The sequence below is a fragment of the Arvicanthis niloticus genome, chromosome 17 (assembly GCF_011762505.2).
Source record: "Arvicanthis niloticus isolate mArvNil1 chromosome 17, mArvNil1.pat.X, whole genome shotgun sequence".
In the NCBI taxonomy this organism is placed as follows: domain Eukaryota; kingdom Metazoa; phylum Chordata; class Mammalia; order Rodentia; family Muridae; genus Arvicanthis; species Arvicanthis niloticus.
In genome coordinates this window covers 46,775,097-46,796,829 of record NC_047674.1, presented here as the reverse complement: position 1 = coordinate 46,796,829, position 21,733 = coordinate 46,775,097, and the positions used below count along the sequence as shown (strand labels likewise).

The window sequence follows — 21,733 nt, the reverse complement described above, 5'->3', positions numbered from 1 at the left end:
GTTTCTGGTTAAAAATGTATAATCGAATTTGAACAATAATATTTCCAGGCTGAAAATTATGGTTTTGACACTAGAAAGGAAAGAATGAGTGGCTAATGAAAGAGTGAGGTGCAATATACCACTTCATCTTAATATTATTCTGTCAGTATTCTGTGCGTGTTGTCTTTTTCTCATAAATAAAATTGGCTAAGAAATTGAATACTACATCTTTATTACACAAACTCTTTAGAAGTAGGGACTCTCCTTGTATGTTCATTCTTTGTCGGCTTTCTGAAAACCACACCTGCATTGTTCTGGGAACTTTCTCCTCTGTCAGTCTGAGCCACATATTTTGCTGAAATCTACCTTCAATTCCAGGGCTCAGTGTATCTCTTGCTGGTGTCATAATATGTAAGTAATTCATGTCTTACTGGAGCAGACTTTATCCAACAGAACACAAAGACTCTCAACAGAGGTTTCAGGATAGAGGGGAAAACATCTTGATAACATAGCCTTGTAACCTATGGGCAATGGGGCAGATGTTCTAAGCATTAAGTTTATATATACAGTGAGATACTGCTTCAGGTACACACAACAGAATCTGTCCTAATTGGTTAAATAGAAATTTACATGAATTTATAATAGAATTTACAATCTACATACAAAGTAGTTAGAAGAGCTGTAGACATCAGATGTCTCAGTATTTAGAAATGTTTCCCAGGATAACTCAGGGTATCTGACCCATAAGATGCTGCTTTCTCTCTTAAGAGAAAGCCACGTGTAGTGGTTAGTTTCTGTGAATGTGACATGGGCTAGGGTCTTCTGGGAAGAGGGAGCATGAATTGAGGAATTTTCTCTACTGGACTGGTCTGTGGGCATATCTAAGAGGCATTTTGTTAATTATTGATTGATATGGGAAGTCCCAGATAACTGTGAGTAGTGCCACTCCTGGGCAAGTGGTCCTAGGTTGTATAAAAAAGCAAGCTGAGCAAGCCATGTGAAGTTAGCATTAAGCAGTGATTCTCCATTGCTTTTGTTTGAGTTCCTGCCACCAGCTTCCTGCTTGAGTTCTGAATTTCTCAATTATGGATTATGACATACTCTATGCCTCTACTTAACCTTTATGAAAAGTAGAAAGCATATTGGCTAGGTAATCACACATTACAAGCATATGATTGTCTTCCCTATATTTTCTCATACATCAAGTTGAGATTTCCTTTACAGAATTGTATCTGAGAAAAGAGAAAGGTGGGGGGACTGTCTCAGAGGCCAGAGTTCTTCGGTGAAGATGGTGGCAGTGGAGGCCATGATCTGAATCATGGAGGTTTCCTGTGGCCAAGCAGAAAGTATTGAGAAGCTCAACGCTGAAGACATGACATCCAAAGACTACTATTTTGACTCCTATGCTCACTTTGGTATCCACAAGAAGATGCTAAAGGATGAGGTGCTTACCCTCAGATACCACAACTCCATGTTTCACAGTTACCATCTCTTCCATGACAAGGGATGCTAGATGGTGTCTCAGGCACTGGCATTCTCTGCACGTTTGCTGCCATGGCAGGGGCTGGCAAGTTTATTGGGATTGAGTGTTCCAGTGTCTCCAATTATGCTGTAAAGATTATCAAAGCCAACAAGTTAAACCATGTGGTGGCCATCATCAGGTGCAAGGTGGAGGAGGTGGAGCTGCCTGTGGAGAAGGTAGACATCATCATCAGCAAGTGGATGGGTTACTGCCTCTTCTATGAGTTCATGCTCAACACCATGCTGCATGCTTGTGACAAGTGGCTGCCACCCAATGGCCTCATCTTCCCAGACCGTGCCATTCTGTATGTGACAGCCATTGAGGACCGGCAGTATAAAGACTACAAGATCCACTGGTGGGAGAATGTATATGGTTTTGATAAGTCCTTCAATAAAGATGGGGCCATCAAGGAGCACCTGGTAGATGTGGTGAACCAAAAACAGCTGGTCACCAATACCTGCCTCATAAAGAAGATGGATATCTACACAGTCAAGGTGGAGGACCTGACCCTCACGTCCCCCTTTTGCTTGCAAGTGAAGAGTAATGACTATGTGCATGCACTGGTGGTGCACTTCAACAATGAGTTTACTGGATGCCACAAGAGGACTGCCTTCTCTACTAGTTCTGAGTCCCTGTACACACACTGGAAGCAGACTGTGTTCTACATGCAGGATTACCTAACAGTGAAGACTGGTGCAGAATGAGGCCTCATTAGAATGAAGCTTAACGCCAAGACTAATCATGACTTGGACTTTACCCTTTACCTACACTTCAAGGGTCAACTGTGCAAGCTCTCTTGTTCCACCAACTACTGGATGCACTGAGGAGGTGCCAGGATGGCCCTCTTGCAGAAGAAAACACAGGGACCAGGCTTGGGGAATGGGAGAGTATATCATGACTGTGTTTTTCATAACTTATGTTTTTATATGATTACATTTATGCCAATAAATTCTCAGCTGACCATGCTTTTTTCAAAAAAAGAAAGAAATTCTATCTGAGCTAGAAGTATTTTAGACTTATATCTGGACACTACGTGACTTAAGAGAGCAGGGGACTTATTTCCCTGGAGACAATGACTGCTGCATACACCATTATGTGATCAAATATATGGAAGAAGTGTTTCCCGGGAATACAGGTGAGAAAGTTTCCCTCTCTTTTGTGGAACAGGTATTGTTAGCCACGTTATACATACTCCGTTTTTCCCAACAGTAAATGGGGTGATTTTCTTTCATTTTGGGATCCCTGAAAAACCTGACTTTAGATTCAAAAGTGACATATGATTAAAAACAGTGAGTTGTGCCTAAATCCTTGCAGAAACTCACTCAAACAATTTTTTTCTAGGCTTGCTTATAATTGTATATTTCAAATACTCATGTTTATATATCATTTAAACTATTTTTATAGAGGAAAATTCTACCACTTATGTCCCTAGAAAGGAAAAGGTGAAGTGTAACTGTGGGGAGAAATCTTTTCAAATATTTTCACACTGTGAGCCTATTATAAGTGCAAGAAGATTAAAGATACAACATAAAGGTGTGTATTTAAATGACTACAAATAACTATTTAACTAGATCTGCCTAGGGATATCACTAGTCCCCAAATGATCAAAGGCTATTGCTACAGGCAAGGTCCAAAACCACCTGCTTCTGTAAAGAACCTCAGATGACAGCACTGATTTTATACGCATATATTGCTACCTCTTGAAACAGTGATTTAAAAATATATATCAACACTCACAGAAGGCAAACAGATTAAGAGTTAAGTCTGATTCTACCAACACATTGTTTTGCCTTGTATAGAAATGTGATAATTTTTTAGACCTTTTAATTTGACATTATCTGCAGGAAGAACAAAATTTAAATTGTTGGAAATCAAAGGATCATCTTTCCACTCACAAAGGAAAACCCCAAGAGAGTATTGTCCCCTATTAACTCATTCAGCTACTAGATTAGAATGTACCAAGAACAACTTGTGAGCATGAGACCTACAACACATTCAGAAAACATAAGAGTTTGTTACATTATCATTAACTTTGTTTTAGACTTATTTGCCCCAGAGGAACAGAGGCTAGGTATACAGGACAAAGACATGAAATAGAGGAAGAGGGAGAAGGAGGAGAGAACAAGGGAGAGAAGAGAAGAGGGGCAAGGGAGAGGGCAAAGGAGTTTTTTGTTGAGTCCAGGGAACTGTCTCTGAATAGAGAGGAAACAAACATGACACATAGGAAAATGGCAGTTTACAAAGGCAAAAGAGGAAACCCTGTGTTAGGATGAGGTTTAATTTTGATTGGACAAGTGCTTTTGATTTCTGCACTTCAATACTTTGATAGCAGGACCTAGGTAGTATAAGCATCAGAAAATAACTGATGGGAGACCTGGATCCAGATAGGATGCAAAACCAAATAGCATTTATTTTACAGAAATAACCAGCATTCTCCAAAATGGTGACCCCAGAAAAAGGCACACAGACTTTCTTATAGGAACAAGGTGAATTCTCTAAAAGAATTAGGTAATCTCTAATGTGACTGGTAGTAGCCAAAGCAGTGACATTAGCATAACTTTGATTGACTACTATGCTAGTTATGCTATATTTAGAGAGTGGTTAGGTAATCTAAAATTTCATTGGTGGGTGCTGGGGAGGTCAAAAGGGCCAGATGGTCAGTGGTCTTCATTCCTATGTCATGAACATTAAACTACAGGATAAGATAAGACTGTCTAGCACTGATGGCCCATCCTGGAATAATATATTTTTCCATTATTGTGGTTATCTCCACAAGAATTATTCTTGTGAGTCTTCTTTTGGAGGGGACTTTAACCCTTTGACCTTGTTTCTCGATTTTGTGGTCTGTTCTTGGAGCTGGTCCCTTATGACTGAATTTCTGGGACTTATGTTCCTGGAGCAGGTGACTTATGGCCTTCTTTTCAAAATCAGACCTGGCCCTTAAATAGAGACAAACTGGGTTCATGTCATCCTTTCATTAGTCAAACTGAGGAGGTGGGGGTGGTCAAATAAGGGAATAAGGTTTGGTGGCTAGCTCTAAGAATGTAATCTAACAGTTTTTAGCAAGGCAGAAGGAATAGAAGAGAAGGGCAAGGCCTGCCAGAATCATGTTTACCGTGCTGTGCTCAGGCTGCCTAGAGTCCCTTCATTTGTTAACTTTCCAGTTCCCCAAAGCAAATTCAAGTATGTCATTTTATTTCTCATATCTACCTGAAGTTCTTTTCATGAGATGACAGCACCAAGTAGCTATTGAAAGAGTTTTGAAGCAACTAGGAATCCTGGAGATTCAAGGACCAAGGATTCTTCAAAGACATGCAAAGGACTGCATGCAAGACATTTGGTAGGTGGTGGGGTGTGAATGGCCACCTTTGGGCAGGAAAGAGAGAGAGAGAGAGAGAGACAGAGACAGAGACAGAGACAGAGACAGAGACAGGTAGCAGTATATTTCCCCCACTACATTTTACAATAAAGTCGGTAATTTGGGAGGAGCTAATGTGGGAGGAGTAAGGAGAGGAAGAAGAGGAGGAAAAGGAAGAGCTAGGAAGGAGCAGAGATATAGAAACCATGGAGAGCCACACATGTATCGAGAGAAGTCCTGGGTAACAACTTATATCTAGGTTAGTTAACTGGGTAACACCTCCAATTTTGTGGGCATCTTGCTATTTGAGCATTACCAAATATATAAAACCTTTGGATAATCTTTAAGCATTAGAGTCTTATTTCTACTAGGTATCACATAGATGGCAGGATGCTCTGGGCTCAGCCAAGCATTATGGAGACAGTATAGTAGACTGGCAGAACCATCTCCCATGCTGGTGTCTCATGGGTGCCGGCATGAGCCACAGTCAGAGTTGAGCAGTGGTGGGATGGTGGAAGCACATCACTGCTCTTGGCCTCAGCTCTTGCCTAGTAGGGAATGTGGTGACCCCGTAACAACAGAGAGAGAGAGAGAGAGAGAGAGAGAGAGAGAGAGAGAGAGAGAGAGCGAGACCATGCTAACACAGAAAGGGGGATATGGAGCATGTACATACATGACTGTGGAAACATATTGTCTTAGAGTTTTACTGCTGTGATCAGACACCATGACCAAGGCAACTTTTATAAGGACAACATTTAATTGGGGCTTGCTTACAAGTTCAGAAGTTTAATCCATTATCACCAAGGCCGGAGCATGGCAGCATCCAGGCAGGCAGGAGGAGCTGAGAGTTCTACATCTTCATCTGAAGGCAAATAGGAGAAGACTGGCACCTACATGGTTAGGAGGAGGGTCTCATTGCCCACACCCATATGACACACTTCCTCCAGCAAGGCCAAACTTCCTAATAGGGCCAGTCCCTGGGCCAAGCATTTTCAAACCACCATAAGTATCAAATTAGTGAGGCTATGTCACATTGGCTTTTCATAATGAAGTCTTATATTGGCCTCTAATGATGACAGTTGAAGCCTGAGTGAGGAAGCACCTGGTTCTGGAATGTGAGCAGTTATAGCATTCTTCCCTTTTGTTTGTTATTAAAAACAAAAAAAAAAAAATGGGAAGGGATGATGGGTGAGGTAGGAGTGAGAGTGCCATGCTCTTTAAGCTGCTTCCTGCTGTCTGGGGTTATCAGCATCTTTAGGGACCCAAGAGAGGTAGAATGCTGGCCAAAGCTGGGAAGAGCAAGCTGTTTTACTCATGGTCCATTCTCAGCATGACGATACTTGACTAGTGAAGTACAGACAGCACTGGAACAGTTTTTGGTCTCTAACTAACTGGAAATCTGCTGCCACAAATACATATTAGAGACAGAACATAAAGTTAAGGAGTTTAGGGGAATTTTTATTCTTAGGTGTACATTTGAAATTTGGGGCCCATGGTTCTAGTAGTTGGAGAAGGAGAGTCACAAGACCTGGGAAATTAAAGGAAGATCTCATCTTAAGTATGTGGGGAGATTTAGGCTATTGATTCATAGGAGGACTTCTCTGTGGTCCACTTGACTTGTCCGAGGAAGATTCAAGTTGATTTGGTGAAGCTTAAAAGAAAGAAAATTTTTATGTTATAATAGTTTTAGATATGTTAGCCTTACCACTATTTGTAATCTGTACTAAAAACCATGCTGTAAAAAAGGCAGTAGACTCATGCCTTTGAATCACAGTAAAAGCTTGGGGACCCAAAGATGAATTTGGGTTCAAAGCATGAACATTCTTTCCTCTATCCAGAAGACTAGGTGAATATAGATTAGACAGATTACTTTAGCACAATAAGAAGCACTTTAAATCCATACTTAGAAGACAACCAAAGAAAATTTGAAACCTCAAGCTTATGCTTATAATAGCAGTATTTACCAAGCTAGATTAATAGTTTGCCAGAACTCCATTGATGAATGTTGAAACTCTGAACTTTTGAAGTCTTAATAAAACAGCAGAGAGAAAAAAAACAGAAACATTTTTTTATTTTTACATATACCTTAAACCACTTTCCTATATGTTTACAAGTTGCATTTACATACCTTAAACACTTCCTTAGACTTTTACAATTTACTTAAACTTCCACATCCTCAGACCTTTGTAATTTGTATTTATATGCCTTGGAACCTTTTCTTAGACCCTAAGAACATACATAAACTTTAAATCAGTCATTTATTATAAGTAAATAAATCCAGTCATTTATTATAAGACACAGAAGGTAAATTGCTGACAGCAGACATTGTAAAAACAAGTTTCTTTAAATAAAACAATAGTGAAAAGTTACTTTGAAATCTGTTTTGTGAAATTATCTCTTTTCTGAGTCAAGTTACACATTAAACCATTTCTCTTTCTTTTGGAGCTTTCCAGTGACTTTTGAGGCCTGATGTTTACTCATGAAGGGAACTGAGAAGTCAGATAAGGCCTTGGTGGAGGAGCTGGTGGGCTTGCTGCTATTAAACTGGCACATTTACCATTCACCAACTCATCAATACAGTCAGAGACTTGAGAAGGATAAATTTCATCACAGTAAGTTGTAATTATATATCAAGTACCCCCTGAATCTATTAAAGATGACAAAGACTTACTGACTACCTAGAAAACCACCCTAGGTTCCTCTGTGCTAATTTGGATTTTGTTGGGGGAAGAAGTCCCAGAGCAGCATCAGTCTTTAGTCACCAAGCCCAGATCTTCCAGACATTTCTATGGAGGAGGATCTTGGGAGACTGTACTACCTTGTCTAGGCAAAGCAGAGCAATCAACTCCCCAGTATCCTGCTTGTCCACAGTTAAGACAGGGTTCTGGCCACATGTAACATGAAGGGTAGTTTTTACTTCGTGTCCAGCTTTGCCACATTTAAAGCAAGGTCCTGGGGGACAGTTAAGTGCCCCATCATCTTCGTTGGGGAAGATCTTAGAGCTGCCGCTAGGCGCTGGCACTTCTCTCTATCACAGAAAAATTTCTGTCTTCCCCTGCTCTTCCCTTCCATTAAACACCTGAAATTCCACATTCAACATATCTCTGTAAAGTTCTGAGGAGCATCATCTGTAAAGTATATGTAAGCTAAACAGAGTTGCTTGTTTTTAGTTACTCATTTTCGGCTTAACTTTGAAAACATGCAGGAGGAAAAATAAAGCTCATTCCAGTATTTAATCACATTAGGAGTTAGCATGACTTATAGGATAGGTCTGAACACTTTTTAAAGATTAAAGAATTTGACCGTTTATAAAGTCACTGGCTATTAACTTGTTTCTTAATTATCTTTAACAGTATACAATCACTTAGTAGTTTTTGTAAGATTACCACTTCACATTTCATCCTTGTGAGGTTTAGCCTTTAAAAAGTAACAATTCTTAAGTGAAACTCTTTCAGTTTCAAATGAAAATTTTAATCATAAATACAGTCCATAGGGAGACTCAGAACTTTGTGATGTCAAATTAAAATTTTAATCATAAATACAGTCCATAGGGAGACTCAGAACTTTGTGATGTTTTTATAATGTATCATTATAGAATATCACTTTTGGGGGGGGGCTTGGCTTAATTTCTCCAAATAGCTCAAGCTTTAAAAAGTGAGCAAAGACAAAAAGAAGCTAGACAAATATTACTGTGAACCTGGGTAGACCTTAGGAATTCATAAAACTTATTTATCAAATATAACTTTTTTTTAAACATATGTTGTTACTTATCTAAATTTCCTAGAAGTCTGGTATTGAGCAGTTGGCAATGATATAAGTAGTTAGGTGTGACTGTCTAAGTCAGCTGTTGATAATCTGAGTAGACCTTTATAACTAAAGGACACCAGTAGGCCTGAGAATGGCAAGCACAGACTCAAGCATAGCAAACATGTTGCCAATAGGTTTTGCTTTTACCCTCCTCCCATTTGCTAACCTGTTCGTCAAGTTACATCCTTAAAGCTAGACGCCAAGGTCTAGATACTTATTTTGCCACTTACTCATTCCTGAAACTGATCACAAAGATCCTTGACCACCAAGGTCCAGCAACCAAATCTAATGTCCAACCAGAACTTAGCAAAACACTCTAGCTCATTCTAAGACAGACAAGACTTCCCACTTTTTTTCTCTTAAAACTAACAGTTGTAAAGTAATGTGCTACTGTCTCTACATGATTCAGATTGAGCCACCTTGTCTTTTTGCCTTGCTTAGAACAGGATCTCTTTCCATTTGGTTTGTGTTTAGAAATTGGTCTCTAGAGTAATCTGTGTCTAATCTGTGATCTAAGGGAATGCACCCTAAAGTATGTTCAATAACCCTCAATAACCTTAAATTTTTATCATCCTTTCACAGTATATTCTAAACCAGAGTGGAGTCACATACACAGCAAATATATCTTGAAATTTTTATCATCATACAAAAATCCATACCAATTCAAAATATTTTGGAGACTTGTTGCCTCCTTAGTCTAAAAAAGGTAATACAATGAATGACAAACAGGGAGCTCATTAGGACTAAAGTTTTACAATTATTGTTCTATGCCATGTGGTCATCTTAAGATGATGTTTAAGTCATATGGCATGTTCTCTTGAACAATAGTAAATGTGACTACCAGTCACATGATTGCTTCCAACTTGGTGATGTCATTAGCCAAGATGTAGGAGCCACACAGTTGCTATTTAAAGCATGCAATATTTTAGTAGACCTATATGGGTTTTTTGTTTTGTAAATGAGTTAAATCCAAGTTACATACACACATACACAGAGTTGAATTACATACACATATTGTAAGTTGTAGCAAATAAAGATAATCTCTGTATACATTTTAGTTAAAAGCCTTTTCTTTAAGATTAAAGCCAAATTTTGTTACAGAGTTTATAGATTTCAAGCAATACCCAATGAACTTAAAGGTTGTGAGATGTGAGATAGAGTTTACAGCATAGTCTTAGGAAATTTTGGGAGAGTGTAGAGAAATCATAGAGACAAAAGTTTTTTTTCTTTTAAGTGTAGGAAGCAGAACCTTAGAGATAATAGACTTTTGAAAGTGTAAAGCAGAGAAGAGTAAGTTTAGACATAAAAGATTTGGCATCATTCACAAACACTCAATCTATTTGTGAAAGGGCACTTATTATGATTAGTGAGAATTTGGAAATCAAGTGAGCCAATATTTTAGGCCACTGGTGGATCTAACAAAATTCCACTGGAGTGAATTTCTATAAGCTGTAAGACAGAAATGAAAGAGAGTAAACAGTGTCCCAAACAAGCTCAGGCTTGGAGAAGTTTCAGGAGATAATGAGGGTTGAGTTGTGAGACAGGATGTCCAAGGTCTCAGAGGCCCAGAAGGATGTGGCAAAGCTGCTGGACTTAGCAGGCAGCTCCTAGGACAAAAAAAAAAAAAAAAAAAAAAAAAAAAAAAATGGTTGAGAACAGAAGCAAAAGGCAATGCCCACATGGGTGTAGCAGGCCAGAAACAATGAAAGCTGCAGGAGCCAGAGAGTCATGTAGATGCCTATGTGGAGCCCATAGTAGATCAGAGCCCAGAGAGATGAGAGGCAAATGGTTAAAAAGGAGGAAAGCAACAGCTGAAGAATAAGATGCTAGAATTGGGAATCAAATCTTGTGGGTGTCAGAATGCAACAAAAACAAATGGTCTAATCACACCTTAGAAGAGGATGCTGTAGCTTTAGTCTCTGCACTTGGAAGGCAGAGGCAGGTAGACCTCTGACTTTGAGGCCAGCCTGGTCTGCAGAGTGAGTTCCTGGACAGCCCAGGCTACACAGAGAAACCCTATCACAAAACAAAACAAAACAAAACAAAACAAAACAAAACAAAACAAAACAAAACAAAAACCCCACACATAGACACACACACATGCAAGTGCACCCCCTTCACCCTTGCCCCATAAATACAATGAGGAAGGAGCAGTGGGTTACAGCAGCCAGCCAGGGGTGTGCTGCCCATAAAAGGCCCCGTCCTTCATTTTGTAACTTACAAATCCATCAAACCTAATTGTAAGACAAAACATTTACATGGGTGTGGTGTGGGTTGGGAGTTGGAGGCAGACATAGACCAGACAAAAACAAACAGATCTTGGAGCAGAGGAAAAAAAACTGTTATCAGAGAACAGCTTTCTAGTTGCTTGCAATATTTGTACAGGTCCTAATTAATACTGGGATCTAGTGTGTGCTTAGTCAGGCATATTTAGATTGATTAAGAAACATTGAGGCCAGATTTTATTTCAAAAGTGAATACATTTAGGAACCTTCATGTCTGGTTCCAGATGTCAAGGCTGGAAGTTTTTTAAACGGCATTCCTTGACATTCTTTGGTGGGACAAGAAGATATGGACAATAGGGTTCCCATAAGTGACAAAGAAGAAGGTCCTCAGACTGCAATCTAGGGTATCCCTTAGACTCAGGGAAGACCAAACAAGGAAGATACAAGCCATTCAGTGGGTCATCACTGTACTCAACAAGGGTCAAAACTAACAGTCTGAGAAGACTTGATACCTGGTACCAAGGCTTTCAAGAAAAGCTAAAGCATAAAAAACAAAGCACAAAAACAAAGTCTCATCCAAGGGTTGGAAATAGGATGGGTACTTCTGCCTTTAAGAGTACTAGAGACTCAGGGAAGCATTTACACCTACCAAGAGGGATCACTTACCAATTGCTGCTAATGGATAAAAGGCCAAGCAGTTGGTGTGTGAGAAGGAATATCAGTTATGGGTGGGACAGGTAGGTATAGTCTAAGTGTGGCTCAAAACCCAAGGGGGAACACAGGTACCAGGAAGGCCTCTGAGTCAAAGCATCAATGAAACAGTTTTGTGGCAATTGGGTATCCTGGTGATTGAAGGGCCAAGGATCACATCATGCAAAGGACTACACACAAAAGATTTATTGATGGTAGGAAGCTGCATACATGAAAGTCCACCTCAAGTGAGGGTGAAAGAAAGACAATAGATGGAGTAAGGGAAGAATGGGGAGACGGCATGATGGCCTGGGGTTTATAAAGGGGAGTATGGAGCATGTGCATGTGTGAAGATGAAGACATGTTGTATTAGTTGACATGTCACATTGTCCTCTACTGCTGGTGACAACTGAAGGCCAGGTAGGGAAGCCACTAGGTCTAGAATGTCCGCAGTTCTTTTTTTTTTTAATTGGATATTATATTTACATTTCAGATTTTATCCCCTTATCCCATTCTTCTTACCACCCAGGAACCTCCTATCCCATCCCCCCTCCTCATGCTTTTATGAGGATTTGCCCCCACTTACCTCTCCACTCCCACCTCCCCACCCTCAAATCCCCCCCCCCCCACTTGGTGTTCAGCCTTCATGGGACCAAGGATCTCCTCTCCCACTTATGCCTGACAAGGCTATCCTCCCCTGCATATACAGCTGGAGTCATGGGTCCCTCCCTATGTGCTCCTAGGCTGGTGGTTTAGACCCTGGGGAGCTCTGGTTGGTTGGTATTGTTGCTCTCCTCATGAGACCACCAACCCTTTCAGCTCCTTCAGTCTTCTCTCTAACTTCTCCATTGGGAAATCCTTGATCAGATCAGTGGTTAGCTGTGAGCATCTGCCTCTGAATATGTCAGACTCTGGCAGACCTCTAAGGAGACAGCTATATCAGGCTTTTGTCAACATGCACTTCCTGGCATCCACATCATCATCTACCTTTGGTGACTGCACATGGGATGGATACCCAGGTGGAATGGTTTCCACATGGTCCTTCCTTCAGTTTCTGTCCCACACTTTGTCTCCATATTTGCTTTCATGAGTATTTTGTTACTCCTTCTAAGTAGGACTGAGGCATCCACACTTGGTCTTCCTTTTTCATAAGCTTCATGTGGTTTGTGAGTTGAATCTTGGCTATTTCAAGCTTTTGGGTTAATATCCACTTATCAGTGAGTAAATACCATGTGTGTTCTTTTGTGACTGGGTTACCTCACTCAGGATGATATTTTCTAGTTCCATCCATTTACCTAAGAATTTCTCAAATTCATTATTTTTAATAGCTGAGTAATACTCCCTTGTGTAAATGTACCACATTTTTTGTATGCATTCCTCTGTTGAAGGACATCTGGGTTCTTTTTAGCTTCTGGTTATTATAAATAAGGCTGCTATGAACATAGCATATGTTCTTGTTATAGTCTACAGTTCTAAGAGCTATACTGTTTTTTGTTTTGCAGTCACCTCATATCCTAGTTTTGTTTCTGTTGCTGTGATAAACACTATGACCAAAAGTGATTCAGGGGAGGAAAGGGTTTACTTACACTTCTAGGAAACAGTCTATCACTAAGGAAAATCAGAACAGAAACACAAATCAAGAACCTGTAGTCAGGAACTGAATAAGAAATCACAAAGAAAAGCTTTTTACTGTCTTATTTTCATGGCTCAGCCACCTTTTTTTTTTTTTTATAGAGGCCTGGTCTACCTTCCTAGGGATAACACTGACCATGTTTTCTGTTATCTAATATTCTGGCATTAAACACCTGTCAACTGAAAATTGTAGAACCAGAGATTTGGTTCATTAATAAATATTTACTCTTTGTGTATAAATTGTTTCTCCTTAATTTGTAACCCATTTCTCATTTTCAAATTAAGTAGACCAAGTAATTATTTATATTTAATAAATATAAAGAGAAAGAATTAAAATGCCATACCATGTTACCAAAAGTAAAGGTAAGTACTTTATAAAGGTTGCATGATCTATGTATGATATATGTAAATGATGTAGCACATATTCTAGTTACCTCTATATTCATACCTGTTACTAAGTTGTAATGTATTTCTTCCTGGGGTATGTTGATTAGTTTTTGTCAACTTGACACAAACAATAATCACCTAGAAAGAGGGAACCTCACTTGGAGAACTGTCTTCCTCAGATTAGCCTATGGGTACTGCGGTGGTGGCAAACACCAGCCTCAGCTTGGTTGTAGGTCTTGAGGAAAATGTGTTTGGGAGCAGCAGATAAATAATTCTGAGTCAGTGATGGATGCAAACTGAAAGCTCTGTGCTCTGCTTGAGATAGCTCTCTTCTTGAAGTAGTTCTCTGTCTACACCAAAACTCATTTATTTTGCATAAGCTACTTCCTTAAGAATTGCAAATCAATTCATTTACCCCAGGTTACCATTTCATCATTCCTAAGTCAGCATTTTATGACCTTAGCCCCTTGATTGTAAAGACAAAGCCACATGGCTAAAGCTTCAGAGTTCTGCTGCTTGCTGGAGCTGCAGTATGGCCTCATTGTTCTTCTACATTATCACCAGCTTTCTGTTTTCCAACTTTTGCACTGCCTAAGCTTGACTGCCCTGGAACTTGCTCTGTAGACAAACCTTGAACTCAGAGATCTTCAAGGCTCTGTCTCCTGAATGCTGGGATTAACAGCATGTACCACACCACCACACCATGCCTGTACCCAAGCTTTTCTTTACATAGAACTTGCTCTTTCCCAGGCTGGCCTTGAACTCAGAAATCTGCTTCATTTATCTCCTAGGCCTAAACTTTTCATGTCCACTATTCCTCAATATCAATATCAAATGCCTATGTTTCCCAATATCAAGATGTGGATCACAAGTGTGCCCCCCATTTCTGGGTGGTAGTTCATTCCAGATTAAAAGTCCAAACTATTCCTTGTTCAACTGCAAACACAATCAATAAGCTTAGCTGGGTGGGATGTTGCCCTGAGATCACCACTCCCAAAGTCATTTTAGCCCCTCATATGCTCATACATTTCATATTGCATCCTTATTATTTGTATAATTGAAAAAAATCCTGTAAAGAACAGTTCTTACATTGATTTATATATTATTGAAACTTATACTTTCAGAGTTCTTTCTCACAGTCTTAAGGGCTGTCTTGTCCTAAAGGTCATGGTGCTACCATTTTTTTTTTTTTTTTTTTTTTTTTTTTTTTTGAAGAACACCAAACTCTCCATTCCTGGAACCATGCTGTTTGTGGTTATCATGGAGTCATTAATGTTGGCAGGGAGACCATTCCCTGAAGGAGGAACATACTGTAAAATATATACATTATTATATAAACAAGCCTTATCCTATGCCTACAGCAACTGTCAGCATTAGAGGAAACCCATGTCCTGCTGGCTCTTCTCCAGGGGTACCAAGGACCAGCCTTAGCTTGGTAAGGGGTACCGAGGAAGGGGTTTTGGGGAGCAGCAGGAGAAATGACTCAAAGTCAATGATAGGATACAAACTGACAGCTCTGGAATCTGCTTGAGATAGGTCACTAGACAGCTTTCCTCATGTCTCATGGGTTTTTCCAAATCTAAAAATCTGCTAGAAGGATTCTGAAAGAACTGTAATAGCTCTCTGGATAGCTTTGGGGTTTTCTGACCAAAGTCAGAAAACCTGCTATAAAAATTCTAAAAGAGCTGTGTTAGGTCTCTAGACAGCTTTTGGATTTTCTGACCAAGTCAGAAAACCTGCTAGATAAAATTCTAAAAGAACTGTATTAACTCTCTAGATTATTCAACTCTTACAGACCAAAGCCCAGTCTTCGATTTGCATATCAATTCTATCATTTACCCAGGTTCCCTTTTGATTATCCTATGAATTAGCATTTTATGACCTGACCCCCTCAAGTCTTAAGAAAAGATAGCAAGTAGATTTTTTTTCTAACATAGCAAGTTTTAAGTAGTTTACTGGGCATAGTGCTTATGGTTGTCAAATCTAGACATAAATTTTTACATGAGACAGTTAAATTCCTGTTTTTCAATTCCTTTACTGCCTAAGCTTGGCTGTCCTGTAACATGCTGTGTAAACAGACCTTGAGCTCAGAGATAGCCCTACCTTTGTTTACACAAACAATAAATTTAGCTATGTGGGATCCCACCCTGAGATCATCACTCTCTCACTTCCCAGAGTTTCTTTATTACTTGTACCATGAGCCTTGTTCTTTTGTTTGTTTGTTTGTTTTTAAACTATTATTTTCCCTATACTGGCTTATTAGGGCAGCTGCCTCTGTTTTTTCAGGATCATGAAGTTCCTCATAAAATTCATATTGTATGCTCACATTTCATATAGTCAAGAAAACCTGTTTATATATTCTTGAACTCATGTTTTCGGAATTCTTTCCCACAGCATTAAGGACTGTCCTGAAGGTCACAGTATTATCATTTTGCTGTGAAACATTAGACACATTCTTGATCATGGAGAATAATGCAGGTTTATACTTCTATTCTAATCCATTTTTATGAGTCAAATTTCTTATTTATTTCAGGATTTTCTTTCCACAATTCTTTCTATGAACTCTGTGCAAATTTATATCACTATCCTGGACTGTGATTCATAATGTTAACTCCTTTTGCTCTTTGATAATGATGAACACATTTAGACAAATAGGATAACCAAAGGAAATTTAGGTATCTGTGTATCTATGTGTCTGATAAAATCTCTCTCTCTCTCTATTCTCTTTCACACACACACACACACAGAGAGAGAGAGAGAGAGAGAGAGAGAGAGAGAGAGAAACAGAAGAGAGATACACACATGCACTTGACTACTACTACATTTTATACTACATTTTATTTTTTTTTTCTTAAAAATATATTAGCCAGTGTTTTTTGTTTTTGTTAATGGCCTCTTTTTCTTTGTTTTAATTGTGTGTATGTGTGTCTTCCTAAATATATAAATTCAACTTCCTCAGTCCATGTAATGTTACACACACACACACACACACACACACACACACACACACACATATATATATATATATATATATATATATATATATATATATATCATAGTCTCAGAGCTGATCCTCTTAGAACTAGATAATCAATTGGGTGGGGCTATTATTTAAGGAAGACCAAAGATTCATCCCATAGGCTCTCACCATTCCCCAGTTGTCTATGGTTCTTTGCCTGGGGTTAAAGCCTTAGAGGCTTCTCACTTTTCCAAGTTAACATATACATTGGCAATGGTATTTTTCAGGCTGTCATTGTTCAGGGTGTCCACAGATAGCATGTTGATGAGACTTCAAGTGTATAACCTTCCTTACGTTTTAAGAAGAGACAATCTCCCAGACAGCTGTCCCTCTGGTACAGTCTTTTCCACACATCTTCTGCAATGATACCTGAGCCTTATATACAAGAACTGTGTTGTAGATATATCAGCTGTGTATTTCAGACATAGGAACTAGAGTGCTTAAACTGGATCTGACAAGAAAGCCTCTTCATGAAGAAATAGCTTTCCTAGTACCAGAAAACACCATATAAGTTTCCAAGGGAGAAAGGCAAACAATAGTCCTGTCAACTATAATGTTTGTGAACCAGAGCAATAAAGAGTGTGGCACCATAATCCTAAGAGCATAATAGTGGCACTCTATTAATAGTTACCAATAGCTCTCTAATTGGACTGAAGACTTTCCACCAAGAGAGAGACCATGCTTAAAGTAGGAAAATGAGCCAACTATCCAGAGATGGTGAAGTCATGGATCTTGGAGAAGAACCTACAGCCAACACCTTACTAAACCAGCATACTTACTTACTGAATTTTAAATATGTGTTCTTATACCCATAGGTAAGTGTAGTTCTAACCATTGTTTCTTACTTTGACATTAAGGTGGGATTTTTTTATACTGTTTTTACAAATTTTTTACAACTAATGATTTAGGGGGTCATGAGTTTATTTTCACTGTACCTAACATTCCTTAAATAGTCAAAAGTTGACAAGGCAGAGAAAATAAAAGTATAGATCAAGCGAGATCTTAACTTCTTTTATCATGCTTAAAGGAAATGCTATATTGTATGTGGAAAATTACTAAATAGAATAATTGTTCAAATGTCATGCTCCAAACATATTATGTTGTAAACATATTTTGTTGCAAACCAAAAATTAATATATGTTTAAACTTGATTAGCCTGGGAATATACATATTTAACAAAAAAAAATGTGCTGGAGTTTCATTAAGAATGGGATGATATGCGTTAAAAAAAGCGATGCATTTCTGTATTAGGTTGGTAAGGCTATGTGTACAATCTTACCCATTCTTGGCTTGCCAGCCTGTTAATTTAATAGCTCTTTCTGGGTGTCCATTTTCAGGTTGAAGCCATGTATTTGGCTGCCAGCATGTTGATGTTGTTAAAGACAAGCTTTAACATGATGAACAAAAAATATTCTTAGGACAAAAAAAGCTAGCATGATCAAACTATATATGTCATTCTTGAAGCTTGACCAAAATACAAATACTGACCTCAGGCCATGGGTAATTTTATCAGTAGTATCTACCACATCAACACTCAGAAGCCAGCATTCTTTAAATTCATAAGCTCACTATGCAAAGCATTGCTTTTGATCATGCATATTCCATGACAGGTAAGGAAGACATTCTTAGCAGAACGACCTAAAACAGGCTCAGTCTTGTTTATGAAATAAAAAAGAAGAGGGAAAGAACTTTTGGGGCTGCTTGGCAAGAATCTGACATGGGCCAAGGACAAGGAAATGGGCTGCTTGGCAGGAAGATTACATTGGTCAAGGACAAGGAAGTAGGCTTCAGGCAGGAATCTGACATTAGGATAGAACAAAGAAGTAATTTCAGGCAGGAATCTAAATCTTAGGCTACAACAAAGAAGTAATTTCAGGCAGGAATCTAAATTTTAGGCTACAACGAGGAAGTAGGATTCAGACATGAAAATGACATTGGGCTAGGCCAGAAAAGTTGGATCAGATATTTTAGTCATCCTGATAAGCCCTTAGAAACAGTGATCATGGGAGTGTTCATGTAATTGGGTTTAATGCTTTGCTTTTTCTTTGACTATTTGTGTTTATTATCTTGATTGTTACTTGCCTATTTGCATCTGTTGTAGTACTAGTTCCTCAACCTAGAACTGACCTTAATTCTTGCATGTAATTAAAATAGTATAAAAGCAAAGAGGAGGAGAGGGAATGGGATGGGGGTTCTGGGGAGGGAAAATAGGGAAAGGGGATGACATCTGAAATGTAAATAAATAAAATATCCAATAAAAATGCTTGATATAATCTAAACAAACAAACAAACAAAAAATGGGATCCTATATTTGAATGCTTAGTTACCAGGAAGTGGAACTGTTTGAAAGGACTAGAAGAATTAGGAGGTGTGGACTTTTTGTAGTAAGTATATGGCTAAGGTTGACCTTCAAAATTTCAAAAGCCATACCTGGTCTAATCTCTCCCCCCCTCCTCTCCCCCTCCCTCTCCCCCTCCCTCTCTCCCTCTTCCTCCCACTTCTCTCTCTGGGGGGGGGAGGGGGCTGTGTGTGTGTGTGTGTGTGTGTGTATGTGTGCCTCCTACCTGTAAATCAGAACATAGTCCTCAGAAACTTCTTAAACACAGTACCTACTTCTGTGACACCATGATCCACTCCATGGTGATAATGGACTAACAGTCTAAAACTGTAATCAATCCCCCAATTCAGAGCTTTCTTTTATAAAAGTTTCCCTGGTCATGGTATCTCTTCACAGCAATATACAGTGACTAAAACAGAAAGTGGTAATTGCTCTTTTTAAAAAATCTTAAGGTGATAAACAGGACTTAGTTCACTTTTTTTCTCTGAACAAGATCTACTATACAGACTTGATAATTGACTAAAGGACTGAAATTCAATGCTCACAAACTTAAAGGCAGATATTTAAGGCATTTAAATGAAATATCTTGTAAATTGTCTAGCAAATAATGCTAAATCATGTTATTGTTTAAAATATAAAACCTTACATTGAACACATTTATAGAAAATATTTTGTTTTAAGTATCTTGGTGGGAATGGATGCATTGGATAAAAGGAGTTCACAGAAATATTTCCTAGAGTTTTAACCTTCAGGGAAAAAAAAAAAAAAAAAGATTAATTTACTGTCTGTTTATATTAACAAGAAAATATTACTTCTAACACTTGCAATTTTTTTTTCTTAAAATATAGTTGTAAAAACTTCTATTGCAATGAAAATAGTATGGGAGTGATGTCTTAATTTGCTAAGGACTAAAGGTTTGTGTAACTCAATGTAACCACTGTAGTAAGATAAGGAATTCCCACCCACAATGTTGAAACTATAATATAGGCCTGTAGCTGAGACAATTGTACATTTCAGAGACACTACAGAGATGCCTGACTCTATTACCTAAAATGTTTTTTAATCTTTTCTTGCATTAAAATCTAATCTTGTGTTCCTAATATTCATTTCATAGAATACTTCCAACATACAAAAATCTCCAATATACCCACCATCTGGAATTAAGATGTTCATAATTTAGAATAGTTTTTCAAGAAATGAACCATCACAGGTAACAGTAAGCAACTTGTTCCTGGTCTAGTGTAAATAAATGAAAGATTAATTATGTCTTGATAATTTACTACATAATGTATAAATGATCATGAATCACAAATAATATTTATATGATTTTAAGCTACAAAAGTTATATGAGAACTATTTTCTGTACCTGACAATTTGTAATTTTTAAAATTGTGTTTCTGCTTTAGCTGGGTCGGTAAAGTGTTTACTTGGTATCCATGAGGACCTGAGTCCTTAGCACCCAAGAAATAACCCAAGCATTCTGTTGTGTACTTGTGATTCATATATAGGGATGCAGAGGCAGGCAGAGTGATAGAGTTAGTAGGCCAGGCAGCCAAGCCTAGTGTTCCCTCCCCAGTTCAGTGAGAAGCCTTGTCTCATAAATAATGGAAACCAAAAACTGAGTTCCTGAGGAATAATACAAGACATTTTTCTCAGTCCTTCATACATAGTTACATGCACACACTCACACATGCACAGACACAATACAGTCAAATAGACCCACAGACATGCTTATTCCATGTGCTTCAAATTATAGATTTGTTCAGTTTATATCTATCATTTTAGCTTCAGCTCTCTCTTTTCTGTGACTTTTTATTGCCGATTTATCCCCTTTTCTGCCTTATATTATTTTCTTTTCTTCTTTCCTTCCACTAATTTGGTGAATAATTCTAGTACTTCTAAGTGGTGACCCTGAAATTTTAAATACTTTTAACATGTTTACTAACCTAAATTCCATATTTTCTTTAAAAAAAAAAAAAAACCTTTGTATACACACACACATATATAAAATGCTCATTCCATATATATATATATATATATATATATATATATATATATATATATCACAAACCATGAAGAATCCAGATATAGTCTGTTGTTAAGGTTTTTGCTTTGTATATATTCACTGTTCTCTTAAAAGACAGTGTTGTGGAATGAAGATGTAATGCCAACAATGACCTTCTCTTTACATATCTTTGTATCTTGAGCACTAATTCTGTAGGAGAGAGGTTTGCATTTACTACAAGATTTTGGCTTTGTATGTGTAGGTGCTGTGCATGCAAGTATGCCTATAGAAATGTGTGGCCATGAATGTGCACTTGTATGTGCACATGACTGTAGAGACTAGAGGTTGGCATACAATGTCTTCCTCCATCACTCTTCACCTTCTTTATAGAGTCTTATACTCTGGTGAGACTGAGATCAGTTTTGGCTGTTCCCTTTGCTTTGGAATTTCCCTGTGTTTGCGCTCAGGCTCAAGAGTCCAGCACAGCCACCTCTTGGGCTTGAGTCTTGGAAATCTGAAACATACACCTCATGCTTGGGCTGCAAGTGTTTTAAATGCTAAACCATTCCCCACCAGAGATATGAGAGATATGAGTTTTGGGTCTCTCTCTCTCTCTCTCTCTCTCTCTCTCTCTCTCTCTCTCTCTCTCTCTCTCTCTTTCTCTCTCAATGATGATGATGTGTTTGATTTCTATTGCCCATAAAAAAATGTTATATTGTCTCTAGGATTTCTCAGATTTTCAGTGATGCATTCTGTGCTTGTTAAATATAT

General features: G+C 38.4%; 2 non-coding genes and 1 pseudogene across 2 annotated transcripts; 1 reads left to right on the top strand and 2 right to left on the bottom strand.

Moving 5' to 3' along the window:
* The first annotated feature begins 1,285 nt into the window (after positions 1-1,285).
* Positions 1,286-2,325, top strand: LOC117722268 (protein arginine N-methyltransferase 1 pseudogene; annotated as a pseudogene).
* A 12,909-nt stretch (positions 2,326-15,234) lies between these two features.
* On the bottom strand, positions 15,235-15,296 carry LOC117722822 (U7 small nuclear RNA). Its single transcript, XR_004608588.1, has one exon. It is a non-coding gene; the product is annotated as a U7 small nuclear RNA (small nuclear RNA).
* Positions 15,297-15,309: 13 nt separating this feature from the next.
* LOC117722823 (U7 small nuclear RNA) lies at positions 15,310-15,372 on the bottom strand. Its single transcript, XR_004608589.1, has one exon. It is a non-coding gene; the product is annotated as a U7 small nuclear RNA (small nuclear RNA).
* Between the last annotated feature and the right edge of the window lie 6,361 nt (positions 15,373-21,733).